Source organism: Neovison vison, chromosome 3, assembly GCF_020171115.1.
Source record: "Neovison vison isolate M4711 chromosome 3, ASM_NN_V1, whole genome shotgun sequence".
NCBI lineage: Eukaryota > Metazoa > Chordata > Mammalia > Carnivora > Mustelidae > Neogale > Neogale vison.
In genome coordinates this window covers 100,688,651-100,713,638 of record NC_058093.1, presented here as the reverse complement: position 1 = coordinate 100,713,638, position 24,988 = coordinate 100,688,651, and the positions used below count along the sequence as shown (strand labels likewise).

At 37.5% G+C, this 24,988-nt stretch overlaps 1 protein-coding gene across 3 annotated transcripts in view; it reads right to left on the bottom strand.

Moving 5' to 3' along the window:
- The window catches only part of DPP10 (dipeptidyl peptidase like 10), a 1,389,594-nt gene that overhangs the window by 198,278 nt on the left and 1,166,328 nt on the right, over positions 1-24,988 (bottom strand). The gene's annotated exons all lie outside the window — the stretch shown is intronic.

Genomic DNA, 24,988 nt, shown 5'->3' with positions numbered 1-24,988 from the left:
TGACCAGTGACAGCCCCAGACCCATCACTGAGTACACAGATATGGATCCGCAGAGGTGGGGGTTTCCAAAGGCAGCATTTTCTTAGAACTCTCGTCTCAAGTTCCCTTTCTGTAGTTCCACTCTGGTAGTAGATGTGTTTGGTTTCTTGCATTTCCCTGCAAGCTCTCACTTACCTAACTGAGCCAAATTTTCAGAAAACCTATTAGAGATTCTTTTCCCAATCCTCCCACTCCCCATTAAGGACTTTCATTTCATCTGCTGCTCCCATTTTTGTGTAAAGTCTAGTTCCTATAATAAATCCCTATGCCCACAGGATTTAAGTGGCTCTGTTTTGTTGACTAAAATCAAATGTATGCACTTAATAAACCAACTCAACTCTCAGTGCAGACTCTTCATATCTTATAATCCACAGGGTGATATCAAAAGAAAACCCAATGACAGTTGAGACCTAATCTATTTTTAAAAATTGCACTCCAGGTTATTTTGAGTGACCTGTGGGGAAAATATACAGAAACCTCCAGGTGTTCCTCTTTTATCCCCAGAAATCAATATTGATATTTTAGCCATGAAACTTTCACCAGATATTTTGACCTAGAGTCTAAGAATTAAGAGAAGAAAAAAGCCAGTTCTGTCTCCTGAAGAATTCTGGTTTACAGGCACTTGGATCTGTCCTTGGAGATAAATGCCAAGGCTGATTGAAATATATAGATGAAGGAACGATTACCATTGCAAATTGTGTTAACCTTCTTACTGCATGGTTGGCCATCACCAAAAGAGTTCAGCCTTCCAGATTGCAATCACATATAATATCAGAGAATTAAATCACCCATTACCAACCCTTCAAGCAGTCTTAGTCAATGTACACTTAGAATTCTGAGTAAGTTTTGACTGAACAAGAAATGTGCAATCAACTGATAGATTTCAAAGTCTCATGATACTTTTCTTTCCAAACAATCACAAAGCAGTACCCATTAAAATTAGGCAGAACCACAGATGCATATGAAACTATATATATGTCAGTGATTTTCATAAGCCTTATTCAGACGAAGAGTGATCTTTGCATTCCAAAGACTCTATTAACCCTCGGATTTTCTTTTAAACCTCATATGGAATCAGATTTCTGGCTACCATCCTACATGCCACTCTCATTTTTCTGTGATTCAATGTCTTCACTCTGCTTACATTTGAATTATTCCAACATATGCCGTGGTCACAAGAATCTTACTAGAGGTCACAGACTTGTAACAATCAGGCTTAACTGGACTTCACTCAAGTTTGTTCTGACCAGCATCATTACTATTAATATCAGTTGGTGAAAACTATATAGACCTGCCTTGGATAAATAGTATGGACCTTCCCTCCCCCAAGAAAAGGGAATTTCATCAGTCTCATGCCTATGAAATGTGTTCTATTTGGGGACTTGCTAGTAAATTCAGTAATATTTTTCACTTCAATTCCATTAAATAAGCTTTACTTATAATTTGGAGTTGCTAGAATTCTTCAGGTGTTGGGAATCCCCCTCCCCCCCAAGAGATTCATGTCCTTGGTTCTTCTCAACTCCATGCTCTTCCTGGCATTGCTGCCCCATCTTCCTCTATGACTACATTTTTCACATTTCCCAAGGCTCGACTGTCTGCCTCTTGCTTTATTTTTTAACATTTTTTATTTAAATTCAATTAATTAACTAGTAATCTATTATTGGTTTCAAAGGTACAGTCTGTGATTCATCCGTCTTCTATAACACACAGTGTTCATGATATCGCATGCCCTCCTTAATGTCCATCACTCAGTTACCCGATCCCCTCTACCCACCTCCCCTCTGGCAACCCTCAGTTTGTTTCCTATGATTAAGAATCTCTTAATGTTTGTCTCCTTCTCTGGTTTCTTCTTGTTTCACTTTTTCTTCTCTTCCCTGTTGACCCATTGTTTCATTTCCTAAATTCCATGAATCATTAAGATCATATGATAATTGTCTTTCTCTGATTGAGTTATTTTGCTTAGCATTATACTTCAGTTCCATCCATGTCATTGCAAATGGCAAGATTTCATTTTTTGATGGATACATAATATTCCTGTGTGTGTGTGTGTGTGTGTGTGTGTGTGTATACCATTTCTTCTTATCCATTCACCCATTGATGGATATCTGGGTTCTTTCCACAGTTTGGCTTTTGTGGACACTGATGTTATAAACATTGGAATGCACGTGCCCCTTCAAATTACTATCTTTGGGGTAAATACTGAGGAATGCAATTGCTGGGTCATAGGGTAGCTCTATTTTCAACTTTTTGAGGAACCTCCATACTGTTTTCCAGAGTGGTTGCACCAGTTTGCTTTCCCACCAACAGTGTAGGAGGGTTCCCTTTTCTCCACATTCTCACCAACCTCTGTCATTTCCTGACTTTTTAATTTTAGCTGTTCTGACTGGTGTGAGGTGGTATCTTACTGTGGTTTTAATTTGTATTTCCCTTTTGCTGAGTGATGTGGAGCACTTTTTCATGTGTCTTTTGGCCATTTGCATGTTCTTTGCAGAAATATCTGTTCATGTGTCTGCACATTTCTTGATTGGATTATTTGTTCTTTGGGTGTTGAGTTTGATAAGTTCTTCACAGATTTTGGATACTAGCCCTCTATCTGATGTCATTTGCAAATATCTTCTCCCATTCTGTGGGTTGCCTTTTGGTTTTGTTGACTATTTCCTTTGCTGTGCAAAAGCTTTTGATCATGGCGAAGTCCCAATAGTTCATGTTTACCTTTGTTTCCCTTGCCTATGTAGACATGTCTAACAGTAAGTTGCTGCAGCCAAGGTCAAAGAGGTTGTTGCCTCTGTTCTTCTCCAGGATTTTGATGGATTCCTGTCTCACATTTAGGTCTTTCATCAATTTTGAGTCAATTTTTGTGTGCAGTATAAGGAAATGTTCCAGGTTTATTCTTCTACACATGGCTGTCTAATTTTCCCAACACCATTTTTTGAAGAGACTGTCTTTTTTCCACTGGATATTCTTTTCTGCTTTGTCGAAGATTAGTTGACCATAGAGTTGAGGGTCCATTTCTGGGTTCTCTATTCTGTTCCACTGATCTATGTGTCTGCTTTTGTGCCAGTAACATGCTGTCTGATGATTACAGCTTTGTAAAAGAGCTTGCAGTCTGGAATTGGAGTGGCACCCATTTTTCTTTTCTTTTCCAACATTCTTTGGCTATTTGGGGTCTTTTCTGGTTCCATACAAATTCTAGGATTTGTTCCAGCTATGTGAAAAAAGTGGATGGTATTTTGGTAAGGATTGCATTGAATATGTAGATTTTTCTAGGTAGCACAGGCATTTTAAAAAATATTTGTTCTTTCAATCCATGAGCATGGAATATTTTTTCCATTTTTTTGTGTCTTTCTCAGTATCTTTCATGAGCATTCTATAGTTTTCTGAGTACAGATCCTTCGCCTCTTTGGTTAGGTTTATTCCTAGGTATCTTATGGTTTTGGGTGCAATTGTAAATACGATCGACTCCTTAATTTCTCTTTCTCCTGTCTCATTGTTAATGTATAGAAATGCAACTGATTACTGTGCATTGATTTTCTTTCTTACCACTTTGCTGAATTCCTGTATGAGTTCTAGCAATTTTGGGGTGGAATCCTTTGAATTTTCCACGTAAAGCAGCATGTTATCTGCAAAGAGTCTGAGTTTGACTTCTTTGTCGATTTGGTTGCCTTTTATTTCCTTTTATTGTCTGATTGCTGAGGCGAAGATTTCTAGTACTATGTTGAACAGCAGTGGTAATAGTGGACATCCTTGCCCTCTTCCTGACCTTAGTGGAAAAGCTCTCAGTGTTTCCCCATTGAGAATGCCTCTTGTTTCCTTATTCTGTTTTTCCCCTCTAGTTTCAGATTTTTGTGCTTTATGTCTATCCTTTTAGTAGTTATTTTAACCTAACTTAATGAATTTAAGGATAATTAAGTTACCCCTTCCCAAACCATACAAAAACTATTGTCTACTACAACTCTACTCACATTCCAAAAGGTGATTTTGTAATCAAGTTTTTGGTTTTTAAGTTCTAAGATTTCTTTCTCTTGACAAGATATCAAATTATTATTGCTTTATATAGGCATCATTTATTTTTAGTTTAATCGCATATTTACCAATAAAATTACAAATAATTTCTTCTTGCATCTTTCCTTCCTATATGATAATATTTTATTCTGCCTATACCTTATATCTTTAGAATCTCTTTTATTAAAATGTTTTATCTCGGGGCACCTGGGTGGCTCAGTCGGTTAAGTGGTTGCCTTGGCTCAGGTGATGATTCCAGCATCCTGGGACTGAGTCCCACATTGGGCTCCCTGATCAGTGGAGAGCCTGCTTCTCCCCTCCCTCTCGCTCTGCCTACTTATGCTTTCTCTCTCTCTCTATGTCATATAAATAAATAAATAATCTTAGAAATTTTTTTTTCTTTTAGTTTATCTCAGCTTACACATTTAGCAATATCTTCTTTTACCTTTGCTAATTAAAGATATATTACTGGGAGTAGAATTTTAAGCTCCCTCAGTTCACTAAAGATACTATTCTACTACATATGGGTTTCTCTTACTTGTTGGCAAGAGGTCTGTTTAATTAATTTCCCATCTTCTGTAGCCTGTCATTCCTTCAGAATATTTTAAGATTCCATTTTCCTTTGAATCTTTTATTGTTATTTATATGACATGAGGACAGAATTCTGTATCCTCCTTTATGTTATTCCTCCATAATACTTAATCTTATTTCACATTCGGGCATATGGCAATTATGATTTTTAATTCTAAGAATTTCAATCTTGAAGAAAAATTGAAAGATCAGTATAAGAAAGACCTGAATAATCCTCATTTAGATTCACAAACTCAACCTCTTGCCATATCTGCTTCATCTCTATCTCTTTCTCCACACACATATAAAAACACAACTGTTTGTCAAACAACCTAAAGTAGATTTTCATGATACTTTAGCATGTCTCCCTCAAGAATATATGACCTCAACACCATTATCATACCTGAGGAAAATTAATCTAAACCAATGCACAACCTATCTTTAAATTTTATCAGTAGTCATATAAACATTTGTTATATTTATCTTTTTAAGCCAAGACACAAAGTTCATATGTTGCACTGGATGATTATGCCATTTTAGTCTACTCTCATTTAGAATAGTTGATCTGACCTCCCCCCTCTTCTTTCATATTGAATCTTTTGAAAAGTCCAAGCCACCTGTTTTGCATTGTTCTTTTAAAAATAAAGCCACCTACCCCATTTTTTATTTTATCTTATTTTTTTAAGATTTATTTATTTTTAGAGGGGGGAGGGGCAGAGGGAGGAAGGGAAATCATAAGTAGACTCTGCACTGGCATGGAGCCCAATTTGGGGTAGATCTCACAACCCAGAGATAAGGACCTGAGCAGGAACAAGAGTTGGACATTCAACCAACTGAACCACACAGGTGCCCCTCTTTCTTCTTTAACCTCCTGTGTCACTATGGATCCATGCTTTTATTTTTAAAATTCAACATGTTATTCTATATTTTTCTTATTGGTGATATATATCCCAAATAAGGTCAAAACATCTCCGAGTATACGTAATATCTGTAGCGTTCAACCTCTTGCCTTATCAATAATCTTTGAGCACTCCTTTGCTTTCTGACATGACAATATGTTCCAGCCTCACTCTGTACTTTCCTGTTTCAGACCCGAAATCAGCCATATTTTTAAGACATCCAGTTTTTAATAAGTGTGCAATAAATGGTACTTAGAAGTCATAATCTGGGTATTAACTACACAAAAAGATATCATGATATCTTAACCAAGAGAAAAAAAAAATCTAGTTTTATTTATTTATTTATAAAGATTTTATTTATTTGACAGAGAGAGAGAGACAGCTAGAAAGGGAACCCAAGCAGGAGGAGTGGGAGAAGGAGAAGCAGGCTTCCTGATGAGCAGGGAGCCCAATATAGGGCTCAATTCCAGGACCCTGGTATCATGACCTGAGCCAAAGGCAGATGTTTAATGACTGAGCCACCCAGGTCCCCCCCCACCAAAATACAGTTTTAGAACACAGAATAGTTAGATGGATTCAACATGGATGAATATGTGTTCTCCTTGAAGAATATATTGTGTGTGTGTGTGTGTGTGTGTGTGTAACAGGGTCATACTGATACTTTTAAATAGAACCCAACAAAAAATAAAGTAAAATAAAATAAAACCCAATATTCCAGTGTTCTTCCACAATGTACTATTCCATGTTTTTATCTCCCTTTTCCCAACAATATCTATATATTTTCTCATTTGATTTTTTTCCCATAATAAAGAAATTAGTTAAAAAAAAGCTCATATTTGTGTAGCTGTTTTGGATTTCAAAATACATCCAAGTATGTATTTTATGAATAACATTATGTGAGTTAAGTATTTCAACTAATTAGCATGTTCATTAGTAAAGTAATTATTCAAGTAAAAGCTACTTGAATTTATTACTTTCTTAGTATGGTAGTTATTACTTTGCTATTCAGTTAGAATCATTTATTTCTATTTCATTCAACTGCTTTTCCATCCTTTTAAATTTAATTGTGTTTTTTGAAGGTATAAAATATTTTCATAATTTAAATATCAAATTATATAAAGAGGGATTTTCAGAAAAATCACACTCCCACGCCTGGGTTCTCTCCCCCATTTTCACCTACTCCTCACATAAGTAACTATTTTTATTAGTTTTTCTTTAGTCTTCCTTTGTTTCCTTTTGCTTCAAAAGTATTGGCAGGAGGAGTCAAGATGGCGGAGAAGTAGCAGGCTGAGACTACTTCAGCTAGCAGGAGATCAGCTAGAGAGCTTATCTAAAGATTGCAAACACCTGCAAATCCATCGGCAGATCGAAGAGAAGAAGAACAGCAATTCTAGAAACAGAAAAACAACCACTTTCTGAAAGGTAGGACTGGCGGAGAAGTGAATCCAAAGCGACGGGAAGATAGACCCCGGGGGGAGGGGCCGGCTCCCGGCAAGCGGCGGAGCAACGGAGCACAAAATCGGGACTTTTAAAAGTCTGTTCCGCTCAGGGACATCGCTCCGGAGGCTAAACCGGGGCGAAGCCCACACGGGGTCGGCGTGACCTCAGGTCCTGCGGGGTCACAGAAGGATCGGGGGTGTCTGAGTGTCGCAGAGCTTGCGGTTATTGGAACGGGAAAGCCGGCTGCAGAGACAGAGCCGACAGTAAGCTTGCAGCTCGGAGCTGCCTTGAACCAGTCGCAAGCTCGGTGAGCTCGGAGCGCGGCCGGAGGTTAGGCCGACGCGAGTTACTAGGAGCTGTTCGCTGAGGGCGCACAGGGGAGCAGGGCCCTGGGCTCTCGGCTCCTCCGGGCCGGAGACCAGGAGGCCGCCATTTGTATTCCCGTCCTCCGGAACTCTACAGAAAGCGCTCAGGGAACAAAAGCTCCTGAAAGCAAAGCCGAGCAGATCACTCAGCCCGGCCCCTGGTAAGGGCGGTGCAATTCCGCCTGGGGCAAAGACACTTGAGAATCACTACACCAGGCCCCTCCCCCAGAAGATCAACAAGAAATCCAGGCAAGACCAAGTTCACCTACCAAGGAGGACAGTTTCAATACCAAGGAGAGAGCAGCAGAATTCCAGAGGAGGAGAAAACAAACCACGGAACTCATGGCTTTCTGCCTGTGATTTTTTAGTCTTGCAGTTAATTTAATTTTTTTCTTTTTCATTTTTTTTTCTCTTCTTCTGCTAAAATTTTTTATAACTTTTACCCTTTTCTTTTTTAACGTTTTTTAACTAGATTATCTAATATATATATTTTTTCTTTTTTATACTTTTCTTTATTCATTTTCTTTTTTTTCAATTCTTTTTTTCTTTCTTTATTTTCGAACCTCTTTTTATCCCCAAATCAAAAGAGATCCTAATCTCTTCAATCTTTTTTTTCTTAATTCTTTTTTAAATTCTTGATTGAATTTTTAATTCAATCTCTTTTTTTTTAATTCTTTTTCTCTTTTTTTTCTTTCTTTATTTTTGAACCTCTTTTTATCCCCAAATCAGAAGAGATCCCAATCAGAAGAGATTGGGAGATCCCAATCAAAGGAGATCCCAATCAGAGGAGATCCCTCACCCAATCGTGAGGGGGGAGAAATCCCCCCTCATGATTTGGGATCTCTTCTGATTGGGTTAAAGCATATTTTCCTGGGATTGTTGCCACCCTTTTAGAATTTTACTTGCTCCTTCATATACTCTTAGCTGGACAAAATGACAAGGCGGAAAAATTCACAACAAAAAAAAGAACAAGAGGCAGTACCAAAGGCTAGGGACCTAATCAATACAGACATTGGTAATATGTCAGATCTAGAGTTCAAAATGACAATTCTCAAGGTTATAGCCGGGCTTGAAAAAGGCATGGAAGATATTAGAGAAACCCTCTCCAGAGATATAAAAGCCCTTTCTGGAGAAATAAAAGAACTAAAATCTAACCAGGTTGAAATAAAAAAAGCTATTAATGAAGTTCAATCAAAAATGGAGGCTCTCACTGCTCGGATAAATGAAGCAGAAGAAAGAATTAGCGATATAGAAGACCAAATGACAGAGAATAAAGAAGCTGAGCAAAAGAGGGACAAACAGCTACTGGACCATGAGGGGAGAATTCGAGAGATAAGTGACACCATAAGACGAAACAACATTAGAATAATTGGGATTCCAGAAGAAGAAGAAAGAGAGAGGGGAGCAGAAGGTATACTGGAGAGAATTATTGGGGAGAATTTCCCCAATATGGCAAAGGGAACGAGCATCAAAATTCAGGAGGTTCAGAGAACGCCCCTCAAAATCAATAAGAATAGGCCAACACCCCGTCACCTAATAGTAAAATTTACAAGCCTTAGACAAAGAGAAAATCCTGAAAGCAGCCCGGGAAAAGAAGTCTGTAACATACAATGGTAAAAGTATTAGATTGGCAGCTGACTTATCCACAGAGACCTGGCAGGCCAGAAAGAGCTGGCATGACATTTTCAGAGCACTAAACGAGAAAAACATGCAGCCAACAATACTATATCCAGCTAGGCTATCATTGAAAATAGAAGGAGAGATTAAAAGCTTCCAGGACAAACAAAAACTGAAAGAATTTGCAAACACCAAACCAGCTCTACAGGAAATACTGAAAGGGGTCCTCTAAGCAAAGAGAAAGCCTACAAGTGGTAGATCAGAAAGGAACAGAGACAATATACAGTAACAGTCACCTTACAGGCAATACAATGGCACTACAATCATATCTCTCAATAGTTACCCTGAATGTTAATGGGCTAAATGCCCCAATCAAAAGACACAGTGTATCAGAATGGATAAAAAAAAAAAAACCCATCTATATGTTGCCTCCAAGAAACTCATTTTAAACCCGAAGACACCTCCAGACTTAAAGTGAGGGGGTGGAAAAGAATTTACCATGCTAATGGACATCAGAAAAAAGCAGGAGTGGCAATCCTTATAGCAGATCAATTAGATTTTAAGCCAAAGACTATAATAAGAGATGAGGAAGGACACTATATCATACTCAAAGGGTCTGTCCAACAAGAAGATCTAACAATTTTAAATATCTATGCCCCCAACGTGGGCGCAGCAAACTATATAAACCAATTAATAACAAAATCAAAGAAACACATCAACAATAATACAATAATAGTAGGGGACTTTAACACTCCCCTCACTGAAATAGACAGATCATCCAAGCAAAAGATCAACAAGGAAATAAAGGCCTTAAATGATACACTGGATGAGATGGACATCACAGATATATTCAGAACATTTCATCCCAAAGCAACAGAATACACATTCTTCTCTAGTGCACATGAAACATTCTCCAGAATAGATCACATCCTCGGTCCTAAATCAGGACTCAACCGGTATCAAAAGATTGGGATCATTCCCTGCATATTTTCAGACCACAATGCTCTGAAGCTAGAACTCAACCACAAGAGGAAGTTTGGAAAGAACACAAATACATGGAGACTAAACAGCATCCTTCTAAAGAATGAATGGGTCAACCGGGAAATTAAAGAAGAATTGAAAAAAATCATGGAAACAAATGATAATGAAAATACAACGGTTCAAAATCTGTGTGACACAACAAAGGCAGTCCTGAGAGGAAAAATTAGCAGTACAAGCTTTTCTCAAGAAACAAGAAAGGTCTCAGGTACACAACCTAACCCTACACCTAAAGGAGCTGGAGAAAGAACAAGAAAGAAACCCTAAGCCCAGCAGGAGAAGAGAAATCATAAAGATCAGAGCAGAAATCAATGAAATAGAAACCAAAAAAACAATAGAACAAATCAACCAAACTAGGAGCTGGTTCTTTGAAAGAATTAATAAAATTGATAAACCCTTGGCCAGACTTATCAAAAAGAAAAGAGAAAGGACCCAAATAAATAAAATCATGAATGAAAGAGGAGAGATCACAACTAACACCAAAGAAATACAAACTATTATAAGAACATACTATGAGCAACTCTACGCCAACAAATTTGACAATCTGGAAGAAATGGATGCATTCCTAGAAACATATAAACTACCAAATTTGAACCAGGAAGAAATAGAAAGCCTGAACAAACCCATAACCAGTAAGGAGATTGAAACAGTCATTAAAAATCTCCAAACAAACAAAAGCCCAGGGCCAGATGGCTTCCCGGGGGAATTCTACCAAACATTTAAAGAAGAAATAATTCCTATTCTCCTGAAACTGTTCCAAAAAATAGAAATGGAAGGAAAACTCCCAAACTCATTTTATGAGGCCAGCATCACCTTGATCCCAAAACCAGACAAGGATCCCATCAAAAAAGAGCTATAGACCAATATCCTTGATGAACACAGATGCGAAAATTCTCACCAAAATACTAGCCAATAGGACTCAACAGTACATTAAAAGGATTATTCACCACGACCAAGTGGGATTTATCCCAGGGCTGCAAGGTTGGTTCAACATCCGCAAATCAGTCAATGTGATACAACACATCAATAAAAGAAAGAACAAGAACCATATGATACTCTCAATAGATGCTGAAAAAGCATTTGACAAAGTACAGCATCCCTTCCTGATCAAAACCCTTCCAAGTGTAGGGATAGAGGGCACATACCTCAATATCATCAAAGCCATCTATGAAAAACCCACTGCAAATATCATTCTCAATGGAGAAAAACTGAAAGCTTTTCCACTAAGGTCAGGAACACGGCAGGGATGTCCATTATCACCACTGCAATTCAACATTGTACTAGAAGTCCTAGCCTCAGCAATCCGACAACAAAAGGAAATTATAGGCATCCAAATCGGCAAAGAAGAAGTCAAATTATCACTCTTCGCAGATGATATGATACTCTATGTGGAAAACCCAAAAGACTCCACTCCAAAACTGCTAGAACTTGTACAGGAATTCAGTAAAGTGTCAGGATATAAGATCAATGCACAGAAATCAGTTGCATTTCTCTACACCAACAACAAGACAGAAGAAAGAGAAATTAAGGAGTCAATCACATTTACAATTGCACCCCAAACCATAAGATACCTAGGAATAAACCTAACCAAAGAGGCTAAGAATCTATACTCAGAAAACTATAAAGTACTCATGAAAGAAATTGAGGAAGACACAAAGAAATGGAAAAATGTTCCATGCTCCTGGATTGGAAGAATAAATATTGTGAAAATGTCTATGCTACCTAAAGCAATCTAAACATTTAATGCAATTCCTATCAAAGTACCATCCATCTTTTTCAAAGAAATGGAACAAATAATTTTAAAATTTATATGGAACCAGAAAAGACCTCGAATAGCCAAAGGGATATTGAAAAACAAAGCCAAAGTTGGTGGCATCACAATTCCGGACTTCAAGCTTTATTACAAAGCTGTCATCATCAAGACAGCATGGTACTGGCACAAAAACAGACACATAGACCAATGGAACAGAATAGAGAGCCCAGAAATAGACCCTCAACTCTATGGTCAACTAATCTTCGACAAAGCAGGAAAGAATGTCCAATGGAAAAAAGACAGCCTCTTCAATAAATGGTGTTGGGAAAATTGGACAGCCACGTGCAGAAAAATGAAATTGGACCATTTCCTTACACCACACACAAAAATAGGTTCAAAATGGATTAAGGACCTCAATGTGAGAAAGGAATCCATCAAAATCCTTGAGGAGAACACAGGCAGCAACCTCTTCGACCTCAGCCCCAGCAACATCTTCCTAGGAACATCGCCAAAGGCAAGGGAAGCAAGGGCAAAAATGAACTTTTGGGATTTCATCAAAATCAAAAGCTTTTGCACAGCAAAGGAAACAGTTAACAAAACCAAAAGACAACTGACAGAATGGGAGAAGATATTTGCAAACGACATATCAGATAAAGGACTAGTGTCCAAAATCTATAAAGAACTTAACAAACTCAACACCCAAAGAACAAATAATCCAATCAAGAAATGGGCAGAGGACATGAACAGACGTTTCTGCAAAGAAGACATCCAGATGGCCAACAGACACATGAAAAAGTGCTCCATATCACTCGGCATCAGGGAAATACAAATCAAAACCACAATGAGATATCACCTCACACCAGTCAGAATGGCTAAAATCAACAAGTCAGGAAATGACAGATGCTGGCAAGGATGCGGAGAAAGGGGAACCCTCCTACACTGTTGGTGGGAATGCAAGCTGGTGCAACCACTCTGGAAAACAGCATGGAGGTTCCTCAAAATGTTGAAAATAGAACTGCCCTATGACCCAGCAATTGCACTACTGGGAATTTACCCTAAAGATACAAACGTAGTGATCCAAAGGGGCACGTGCACCCGAATGTTTATAACAGCAATGTCCACAATAGCCAAACTATGGAAAGAACCTAGATGTCCATCAACAGATGAATGGATCAAGAAGATGTGGTATATATACACAATGGAATACTATGCAGCCATCAAAAGAAATGAAATCTTGCCATTTGCGACAACATGGATGGAACTAGAGCGTATCATGCTTAGCGAAATAAGTCAAGCGGAGAAAGACAAATATCATATGATCTCCCTGATATGAGGGAGTGGTGATGCAACATGGGGGCTTAAGTGGGTAGGAGAAGAATCCATGAAACAAGATGGGATAGGGAGGGAGACAAACCATAAGTGACTCTCAATCTCACGAAACAATCTGTGGGTTGCTGGGGGGAGGGGGGTTGGGAGAAGGGGGGTAGGGTTATGGACATTGGGGAGGGTATGTGCTTTTGGGTAAATTGGAAGGGGAGATGAACCATGAGAGACTATGGACTCTGAAAAACAATCTGAGGGGTTTGAAGTGGCAGGGTGGGGTGGGAGGTTGGGGCACCAGGTGGTGGGTATTATAGAGGGCACAGCTTGCATGGAGCACTTGGTGTGGTGAAAAAATAATGAATACTGTTTTTCTGAAAATAAATAAATTGGAAAAAAAAATTAAAAAAAATATATTGGCAAATAAGTAACAGAAATCTCTCTCTAGAGAATCATCTATTTTTATTTCCCCTATTTGTCACATAAAAATTACCCTGCTATAATCATTCTTTACACCACCTATCCTGGAAATCACTTCACATCAGTTCATGGAAAACTTCTTTATCCTTTTTTCATGGAAAAATAGTATTCCACTGGGGGTTGTTCATGAATTATTCAGCCAGCACCATAGGTTGTTTCCAGTATTGAGAAGTTACAGTTCATGCTGGAATTCAATACCTTGGGTAAACATTGCTTGTAGGTGTGGAGAACCATCTTCAAGGTAAACTCCCAGACACAGTGTTGTTGGAGTCAAGTAGTTTTGGTAGATATTTCCATAATTTTTGCATTTGATTGTCAGATCTATATAATTGTATATATCTATATCTATATCTATATCTATATCTATATCTATATCTATATCTATATTGTCAGATCTGTATAGATTCCCCAATGTCTTAATCCTATAATTGACAGTTGCTACAAACTACTTAACTTTTCCTAAATACATTAACAATTATCTTTCTCCCTCAGAGTGGTGTACAACTGAATCTAACAGTAATAATCAAATCTAAAGTTGTGTAGAGCTATAGTTTCCATTCCTTCAGATATTTTGTGTCTATTTGGGCTAGTTACCATAATTGTAAATATACTGTACTGTATTGGACACATGTAACTCCTTATCACGCTATTAACAAGTATTTTGCACTTACAGTCATTTTAAAAATCTAAGTATTTTTCACACCTGCATGTTCACTTTTGGCATTTTTGTTTTACACAAGGGTCTTTCCTCACTTTTCTTTATTTTAAATATCATCTCACAAATCAGATATCTCATGCCCCCTTGTCAAAACAGTATGGATGTCATTCTGTTAGCCAACATATTACCAGTTCTTTCCAGCTTTAAGTCAGTGACAAATCTGATTAAGTTGTTTTTATATTATTATCAAAGATAATGGTAAATATAGTCACGGGATCAGACTGAGGACACTAACCCTCCATGAACTTCTCTCTAAACATTAAACAACTCTTTCAAATGTCTTTCTCTGCTTGACTTATTTCGCTAAGCATGATACGCTCTAGTTCCATCCATGTTGTCGCAAATGGCAAGTGTACATTTATCTAATTTTGAATCCTTAAATCTGTATCCGTTTCCTTCATGAGATAATGACATCATGATATCTAGATTCATTAAGTCTTTCATATTTCACTGATTTATCCAGCTAGTAACTGACACAATAGGACAGATGAATCTTGCATCAGGGTAATACCTGTGTTCTCAAAAAAAAAAAAAAAAAGACATTCTAACAGATCTCTTTTCATTTGTTAGACCAATGTTATGTATTGGTATTTGTACTACTGCATGTTGTCAACTATCTACTTGGTATCTCACAATGGGCTGAGATCATGCAACTGAAGAGACCGGGTTATAGATGAAGGCAGTTCATCTGAAGATCATGCAACTGAAGAGACCGGGTTATAGATGAAGGCAGTTACTCATGTGAACCCAACAGGTGCTAAATGGCAGTGCGGGAAATGGGCTTGAGTTTCAAACAGTTCTGAATTGTAATGGGCTGTACACAGGAGTTCAGGTGCTCGCACGGACAGCTGACTATTTGTGCTTCTAATCCTACTAACCTGAGTTTCCTTGACAATGGTTGCTTTTATGTTTTGGGGGGATTGTTTCTGGATACACAGTTTGACAAAAAATTGGTGAGACAATTAGGATGGTATTTTTGAGACTATTATCTCACCATGAATTAGTCCAGGAAGGGAAATATTAGAAAGAAAAAAAAGGGGGGGGGGAATGAAAAGATATTCCTAGCTTTTGAGAACCAAACACTTCACTTTGAAAAATTTACTTAAGTTAATTTAACAAAAAGGTAAGGAATAAGCCTTTTAAAAGTGTGAGAGCCCAAGAAAGAATAATCTATTATATTATCTTTCCTTGAACTTTCTTCTCCAGGATCTTAAAGTTCTTTAGAAAAACTCATATGAAAGACAGGTATTTAATAAAGGAAAAACTTAACTTCAAAGAACCTTTGAAGGAGGCATTACCATAACTAATTTACAGGCCTAACTTCTACACAAGGGAAAGTTTCAAGATCTAAAAGGTCACATTGTACTAGGAAACCAAAGGTGTTGAGTATGTGATCTCATTTTTCTTCCAGAAACTGTTTGGAATCTTCTGCTACCCTCAATCCCTTGTGAACAGCAAAGTTCTAAAACCCTTTTTTTTTCCCAGAAAAAATATTTCATTGAACTTTGACTCCTCTAAAATTCTTTGTCAGCCTAAAAGGTGATAGGCCATTTTGGGAAATCCTACTAGAGATGTGTGATGCACATTTCACATTATTAAAGGCTCTGGGAAACTATGGAAAGAGAACTCTGTTCTTCAGACTCAGGGATTCTGTACCAGGCTGTTTTGTCTGTTTGTTTGTTTTCCTCTCACACGCAGAGAAATATGCTCACACTCAAGGAAATACTGTTCTGACAATCCCTTCCACTCATCCTTATCTGTTCTCATTTCCCATCTTTCCTCAGGCTCTCTCCCCACTGCATACACTGCACCTCACCATTTTCACCAAATGAGAGGTAGTCATTCCATAAATTACGAATTTTGTTAGGGCAGAGGCCCTGTCCATCCTCACCACAATACCACCCCCCCCGAGTCTACAAAATAACAGACCCAGAGTAAGACTTTAATAAGCATATGGAATAAATAAGTATTTGATAAGCTTATTAAATGAATATGAGTGAATGAATAGAAAATTAACATCAATCACAAGTTCACAAGTATATCCAACAAGGGCATTTCAGTAGTCCCCTGCAACATATAACTGGAAACACTTGTATCTACCATTAAGCACGCCAATGTACGGAAATTTGCTTGTAAACAAAATGTAATCAAAGATGTGAATGTTTGATTTGCTAAAGCAGGGATTGCCAAACTTCATCGAGGAAGGGTCAGATAGTAAATATTTTAGGCTTTGCTGGCCACAGGATCTCTTGTGCAACTACTTAGCCCTGCCATTACACTGTAAAAATAGCCACAGAGGGTAACAGTAAACAAACAGGTGTGGCTACATTCCAGAAAAACATTATTTATTCAAACAGACAGAGGTGATCGGTATCATTAGGCACCTACTAAAATGCCCAAATTAAAAAAAAAAGAAAAAGATAGATAAATCTTGGCAAGAATGTGGGAAAATTAGAACCCTCCTACATTGCTGGTAATGTAAAATGGTACGGTCACTTTGGAAAACGGCCTGGCAATTTCTCAAAAGGTTAAATAGATATTTATCTTTTGATCCAGTAATTCTATTTATAGGTGGAATGCTACCAAAGAGAAATGAAAACATGTATCCAAAACAAACACACAAAACAACTGTGTGAACAGTAGTAACATTAATGATCAAAAGTGGAAACAAACCCAAATTTCCATGAACTAAACAAATGATGGGTAAATAAAAAGTAGTATATCCATGCAAAGGAATACTATTAGACAGTAAAAAAGAAACATAGTATTGATACCTGCTAACAATACAGGTAAGCCTCAAAAACAGTACACTAAGTGAAACCAGGCACAAAGGGTCATATATTGTATAATGCCATTTATATGAAATGTACTGAATAGGCCAATATGAGACAAGATAGGTAAGTGTAGTCTAGGGCTGGAGGGTCTAGGGCTGGTGGATCATCTCCCATAGAGAATGGGAGATGATTGTTAATGTATTCCAGCTTTCTTTTGGGGGAGATGATGAAAGTGTTCCACAATTAGATTGTGGTGGTAGATGTACAAATCTGTAAATAGACTGAGAACAGCTGAATTGTATACTTTAAGTCCGTTAACTTGGTGACATGCCAATTATATATAATAAAACTGTTCAAAAACAAGCGAAAACAATTTTAAGTGGCAGAGTGTTTCCAATCCCTATGCTAATTGATTCATAAGGCTTCTTTTTACTAGAGAAATAACTGAATTGGCCAAAACCTGAGTTGTACATCATCTTTTAGAACTCATGCATTTTATGAGAATGCATACCTACATAAACAGAGATGCAAATGAAAAGCTCTTGGCCCACATTTCATTTGAATCATGGGCATGAGTTCAGAAAATTACCTGGATGCAAATAAACACATCCTCCTGCCCCTTGACGATGCAGAAACTGGTCTAACTCTATTAGCCTGAATTAGCCATTGCCTATGATAGTCATTATATGCTTTCTTCCTTAAGTCCTTCCTTAATTTTCTGAATTGATCTTTAGATTCTAAACATGAAGGACTGTGACTTATTGGCTCACTGACTATAGTCCCCAGAACTTGGCCTGGTACTTTTCAAAAATGTCATTCTTAATTAATATATGTCATTCTTAATTAATATACACTGAGACCATAGAAGTAAAACATCCATAAGATTTAGAATCAGGAAGGGCCCAATTTTAAAACTTCTAGAACCATCATCTATGGCATGTGGCTGGTCCAAGCAGAGAAGATGGAATGGAAGGATACAAATCTTCCCATTTAATTCACAAAATACATAGGCAAGACCTATGTAAACTCTTAAAAAAGTGCTCTTAATCTCACGAAACAAACTGTGGGTTGCTGGGGGGAGAGGGGTTGGGAGAAGGGGGGTAGGGTTATGGACATTGGGGAGGGTATGTGCTTTTGGGTAAATTGGAAGGGGTGGTGAACCATGAGAGACTATGGACTCTGAAAAACAATCTGAGGGGTTTGAAGTGGCGGAGGGGTGGGAGGTTGGGGTACCAGGTGGTGGGTATAATAGAGGGCACGGCTTGCATGGAGCACTGGGTGTGGTGAAAAAATAATGAATACTGTTTTTCTGAAAATAAATAAATTGGAAAAAAAAAGTGCTATAGACATATCTAAAATAATGATCATTATGATTATTTAAGGTAGATGTGTCTTTGACCATTTGTCTTTGTGTTTTTTAGGTTTCTTTTCTTGGAATTTGGGAACAAGAAGTGTGAGCATACACACACAGAAAAAAGTAAATGCATTAAATATATTATAGACTCTCCTGAATGCAGCTAGGAAACCTAATTATATGGAAAAATTCAGTTATGTTAGATTCTAGGTATAGATAGATGGTGAGCTGCTAAAGGCTGGTGTTCCACCTCAGCTGTCTTTGTAACTGCACTGCTAGAACAAAGCTTGGCATCTGGTTGATGCTTCATGGACATTTCCTGTATTGAAAGGTCTGCTCTTTCATATTATTATAATAAGTATATTTTTAGTTTAAAAAGCAAAACATAAACTGTCTGCATACTAATTTAAAAACATGAAAAATTAGAACATGTCACTGATTCATAAAGATATATGCAATCAGAAATGACAAAACTGGCTATACCGGATCCTATCAAATAAATAAAAATAATTTTATAAACTTTCAAACTGATGTGAAGCTTTAGAGCCATATAATCGTAAGAATCCTTAAGAGACTCAAGTCTTGCAGAAACAAGGTCCTAATCTGGAGACTATGAACCCAGTGATAAGCTACACAGGTTGTTAGTCCTGAAATTATATGCAAATATGTTTACTTATGTGCTTCTGCATTTTTCTAGGTCTGTGGTTTGATCAGAGTCTCAGAGTGGCCTGTGACTACCCACATGTTAAGAATCACTTTACCAGGGGCGCCTGGGTAGCTCAGTCATTTAGCGTCTGCTTTTGGCTCAGGTAATGATCCCAGGATCCTGGGATATAGCCCTGCACTGGGCAACCTGCTCAGTGGGGAGTCTGCTTCTCCCTCTTTCTCTACCTCTCTACCACTCCACTTCTGTTCTCTCCTGCTTGCTCTGCTCTCTCACTCTCTCAAATAAATAAATAAATAAATAACCTTAAAAAAAAAAAGGATCATTTTACCAAACTGCTACAACCTCACCACAAAAATACAAGAACAAAGATACAACATACTTGGAGTTTAGGGGCTCATCTTACCCATTTCTGACACAAATTACAACAAGAGACTAAACTCAAGAAAGCAAATCATTACGCACTGACTAGGTAATAATAGACCATGCTACACTCCACATATAAAGAATAAACTCTTATACTTAACACTTATTGGGCAGTATTTTTGCTTGTAGTGAAAATGGATTTCTTTCAGTTGACTTGATGATCAACAGGATATATTTGCAGTCGGCTGGTCTAGGTGAAGGATTCAGGAAACAACTGAATTTGTTGTCCTAAAACTCAATGACATTTGTCCATAACTGGCAGTTTTTTAAAAGCCCTGTGCACCAATTTAACAGTAGGCATGACTGGTTCATCTACTGGGGTCTCCTTTGTGAGATGTCTTTGAAAATGCTGCCAATCCCCTTTAAACCAGCATTTCTCCAAAACTACTATTCTACACCTGCTCCAAGCAATGCTAATAGGTATAATGAAGAACACATTTAACATTTCCTCAATGTGATTGTCTTTGGGATCTTTGAGAGCCAGTTATTTTTGTATGATACTTTGAAAACTGCTCTAACTCAAACTTGAGGAATGCAAAATTATTCATAGATTGTCCACGAAAGTTTAATTAATTTGGCCTTAGTAGAGAGAAAAAAAGAAAATACAATGACAGTCAGCAAAAATTAAAATAAACAATAACAACAACAACAAAATACCTCCACCATTAAAAAAGAAAAAAACCCATACCTTCTTAGTGGCTTTGGTTTTCTTTGACAATAATCTTTTTTTTTTTTCCCCCTCTAGAATGAAGTTTAAATAATAGAAAAAAAATATTCCAAAACAAATAGAACATAGTTTATTTTCTTCCAAAGAGGTCCAAGGCCATGCCTCTAGAGGTATGGAAAAATGTGGAAAGTATTCATGCATGCTCAAGAGCCAGTTTAGAGAGAAAAATATGACTCAGTTGATCTCTAGATTTGACCAAGAGACTGCAAGTAGACGGCATTCCATATGATACCATTGGTCCACTTTAGAAACCACTGTATTGGGAATAAATATTCAGAATTATTTCTCCCACTTTGAAATTCACATTATAGATTTTACATTATGGAATTCCAATATCAAAATACTCCTTCCATTTTTAAAATCCTCCTTACATTGTCCCTGAAGCTTACAATCTACAGAAATAGAAACTAAAGTCAAGGAAAAAACAGTCTATTCTAAAAAAAAGGGGGGGGGCTCATCTTTCCTCTTTTTCCTATTTAGATGTGTTCCTTGTCAACTGTATATCACAAAGCATTGTCTATTTATTATTAAAGAAAAGTAAAACATCATGCATTTGAAGATTACTAGCTAGAAATAATTACTATAATTTAAAATGTAATACTTTGTAATAGAAGGGTAATTGCAGTATTTATGCTTATTTCCACTTCATCTGAACACTGGCATTTAAGTTCAAAAGATGCCCAAAATAAAAATCGTTGGAAATGGTATCTAAAATAGTTCAAAAGTTAATTGTCATTCCGTGATCCAAAAAGAGATGCTTGAACACTACAATTCCCTGCCTCATTTTTTTCTGCATTTGGCGTTTGGACCCAACAACTGGATGTAAGTACAAAAAGATTTCATGAGATGCAACATACATCATCATTGTCACCATTTCTCTGCCCATGGATGATAACCATGTCATTTTGAAATATAAAAAGCAGGGGTGCCTGGGTGGCTCAGTGGGTTGGGCCTCTGCCTTTGGCTCAGGTCATGATCTCAGAGTGCTGGGATCGAGCCCCACATGGGGCTCTCTGCTCGGCAGGGAGCCTGCTTCCCCCTCTCTCTCTGCTTGCCTCTCTGCCTACTTGTGATCTTTCTCTCTGTCAAATAAATAAATAAAATCTTAAAAAAAATAAATATAAAGGGGAAATTATGTTTTCAGAATGGGCTGCAAGTCTCCGGAAGTATTTAAGATTTGTGTTATTTGAAAATATCTCCTCCTATAAGAAATGATGTTCATAAAATTGGTTGTCCATACATTACAATCTATGCCTGCCGTACCGATATAATTATAAATGAGAGCTTTCTTTATTCTCAAAAACTGACCTGACTTGGGACAATAAATTATATGGTCATTCTACCCTAATACTGTATTTCTTATGGAAATTATCGAAGTAACTGTGCAAAGATCTGATTAGGATAGAAGTTTCTGGGAAAGAAGAATTACTGATTTTTATCACATATGAACAAATAAAATTTTCAAAAAGGCATACGTTTAAGCAAACAGATAGAGGATTACAACCCTCTAAGTCGTCCAAGAGTATCAACTCCAACAGAATAGTTAATATGACAGAAAAGAATTATGGTTTCTTCATAAAAAATATGACAAACTTTCTATCTAGTTGACAGTGTTTTGCAGGTTTGATTTCTAAACATAACATTTTATCTTAGTTTTGTGTTAGTCTTCTGGGTGATCATGTAAGACTTTTTACAATATGGGAAGACAGAAAAACTCATGTTCTGTAAATCCTAATCCACACTCCCAGTGGGGACACTAAAAGCTGGTAGCTATAGGTTTCTAAACCTAGACAATCTTACCTCTTTAAACTAAAACTTCGCCATATGTGCTAGAATTAAAGAGAACATTCTTCTGCTGAACATAAAACATGTGGGTGTGTTAGAGAAAGAGAAGAGAGATAAAGGGGAAAGGCAGGCTAGTTTTGCACACAGTGGGTGAGGAGATGTCAAGCTCAAACGTGGACCAGTGCTCTGTTTGGGAAACAAGGTTTGCTTTTCAAGTTGTACCACCCATTTTCCTGAAGAATAGCTGATACACATCGAAGGCAGTTAGCAAAGAAACCAGAGACGAGAATGTCCATTCACAGTGCAGCAGTGCCCGTACATTCCAACGTGCTGTATATAAAATAGGAAGCAATTTCACTTTGAGTGCAAAACTGAACTCACAGAATAAATCTCCCTTCATGATTCATATTTACTAAGAATATGGTTTCAACTATGGAGCCAATTTCAATATCCTTTCCAAAGTTTTAAAGTGACTCATTCATCTAGTCAATCAAATAGTAACTAATTCTCAGGTGTCCCCTCCATCTGTTGTTGGAAAACAAAGTTAGAGCGAAGTCTCATCTCCAGTGAGTCTATTGAGGAAAGCAGAATACTAAATACTGAACTCAATAAATGGTAACAGGTGTTGCAATAGAAGTTCACAGAGAGTAAAGCAAGGGCACAGGAAAAGGCCACTCTATGCCTGGCTTAGAGAAAGTCTCACTGTCTAAGTGAATTTTGACTGAGCCTGAAGAGAAGAGAAGGTGACTAGAATAGAAGAGGGTTACATAGAGGAATCAGCAGGGGTAATGGCAGGAGTGTCAGAAATAGCTGGGTCTATTCAGAAAACGATAGATGAATCTACACTCGAGTATTGATCTCATAAAAAGGATAAGAGAACTGTCAGGAGATAGGAAGCACAGACAATGCCATGCTAAAGATGCTGGACTTTTTTTTTTTTTATTACAGATAATGGGGGCACATGAAGTATTTTAAACAGGGAACTAATATGTCCAGACCTGAATTTAAGAACTATAAATGGTACAAACAATTGGAAAACAGGTGAGCAGGTTGCAATATAGATATTTCGTCTAGACTTGGGAACACTACTCCATGTAGGAGATATCAGAGCTAAAGTTTAGTTCAGAGAATGAACAGGAGCTAACCTGACAAAAAAGTCCTTACAGAGAGACAGATGGATACTGGACATGCAGAAATATGAGACATCATAATGTAGTGTAAAAGTAGCGACAGGACGTTGTGAGAAATGGGACTGCAAGAAAAGTCACACTGCAGATCGAGAAGAAAGCAGAATGCCATAAAGAATTTACACTCCCCCCTCACTACTGATGGCACGTAATTCAGGGCTACCATCGCATACAACTGCAGGGAGTAATGTTTCCATCACAGTCGAAGTGAATGACAGCCTGTGACGGTTGGTGGTGCACAGCTGTACACAGGAATCCTAGACAGTTTTGAGCACTGAAGTCACACAGTCCTAGCTGTATGTTAGATAAATGAGTATCTCTGGCTCCACAGTGAACAGTGGATCTACAGGAAGAAAAACCAGAGCCTAGAGTACCTGGTATGACCAGTGGTAGTAAACAGAGAAATATTTCAGGGAGCAAATCTAACAGTAAGTGAAACCAGCAGATGTGCCAACTTGTCCATTCCTCAGGACCTTTGAATTTGCTCTTCCCGCTGCCTATAATGCTCTTTCTCCAACTCCACAATAATCCCCCGGTTTTCTCATTCATAAGCCTAACTATCACCTCCATAGATAGGGCTTTTATGGCTTCTGACAGCCTCAGTGGTAATTTACAACAAAGACAGTTCACTTAAATGATACATTTCACTTAACCTTACATTCTAGCTAAAATGTTAACCTCTGTCGAGTCTATCCACTGACTGTTGTACTTTTCTTCAAAACACTCATCCTTACTAAAAAAAAAGTTTGTTTCTTTATAGATTTATTGTTCCCTCAATTCCAACTCCTCGACAAGCATATAAGCCTCATGAAGGCAGTACTTAGTCATGTATATAATTATATCCCAGCACTTGGAAGAATTTCTAATATACAAATATTTAAAAATATGTATATAAAGAATTTAATCTGTGTATATACAGACCCTTGCATGATATATTATATTAAACATTTGGTTTTGCTGTCAGGTGTTATGTACTACATCCATCATGACTGTATTAAACACATTTCATATGCAAATAAATGCTGGACTTTTAAAAAAATGAATGAATGAAGATTGGATAATGAAGTTTAATACTGGGGGCATATGAAAAAGTGGGAGGAGTCAATTAGGACTTTCTGGGTTCTAGTGTAGGTGACTGAGTATAAGAACAGGTCTATGGAAATATAATTTCTTATATGTACATAAACTTCTTAGATCGAGTTTATGTACATCAAACTTTTAATGGATGGGTGTAAGAGACTAAAATTCTGGAGTAGCCTGCACTGGAGTCAGTAGCATCATACAATGGTTAAACAGGGGCAATTGTCCAAGAAGAAGATATAATATAAAAATAAGACACTAGAAAACACCAATGTTGTTTGGAAAGGCAAAAGAAGTCTCTAAAGAAGGCAGAAAAGGGGATATATAAGAGGGATAAGAGGCCAGCCAAAAGGATGCAGTTATCTGGGAAGACAAGGAAATAGCAGGGTCCAGAGAGAGGTTGTGGCCAACTCTGTCAAATATTACAAAGTGAGACAATAAGAAAAAAAAGAAAGAAACATAACCTGCAGTAATACTACAATTTGTGACACACACGTATATGTATGTATGTGTATGCACACACAGACATATTTATAGATGAGGAACAGCCGATTTAACACTAGGAAATGTTTTGTTGTTGTTTGTTTTTTTCAATACTGAAACATTTGTGCCAATCAGAATGTCTTTATTCCTACTTCCGTTAGAGCAGGGACACTGAAGAGGTAAAGCTGGTCCCTTACCTACCAGCTGCCTAACCAAAGTCATTATGCTTAATTCTCTATGGCTCAGTTATCTCACTGGGAAAATGAA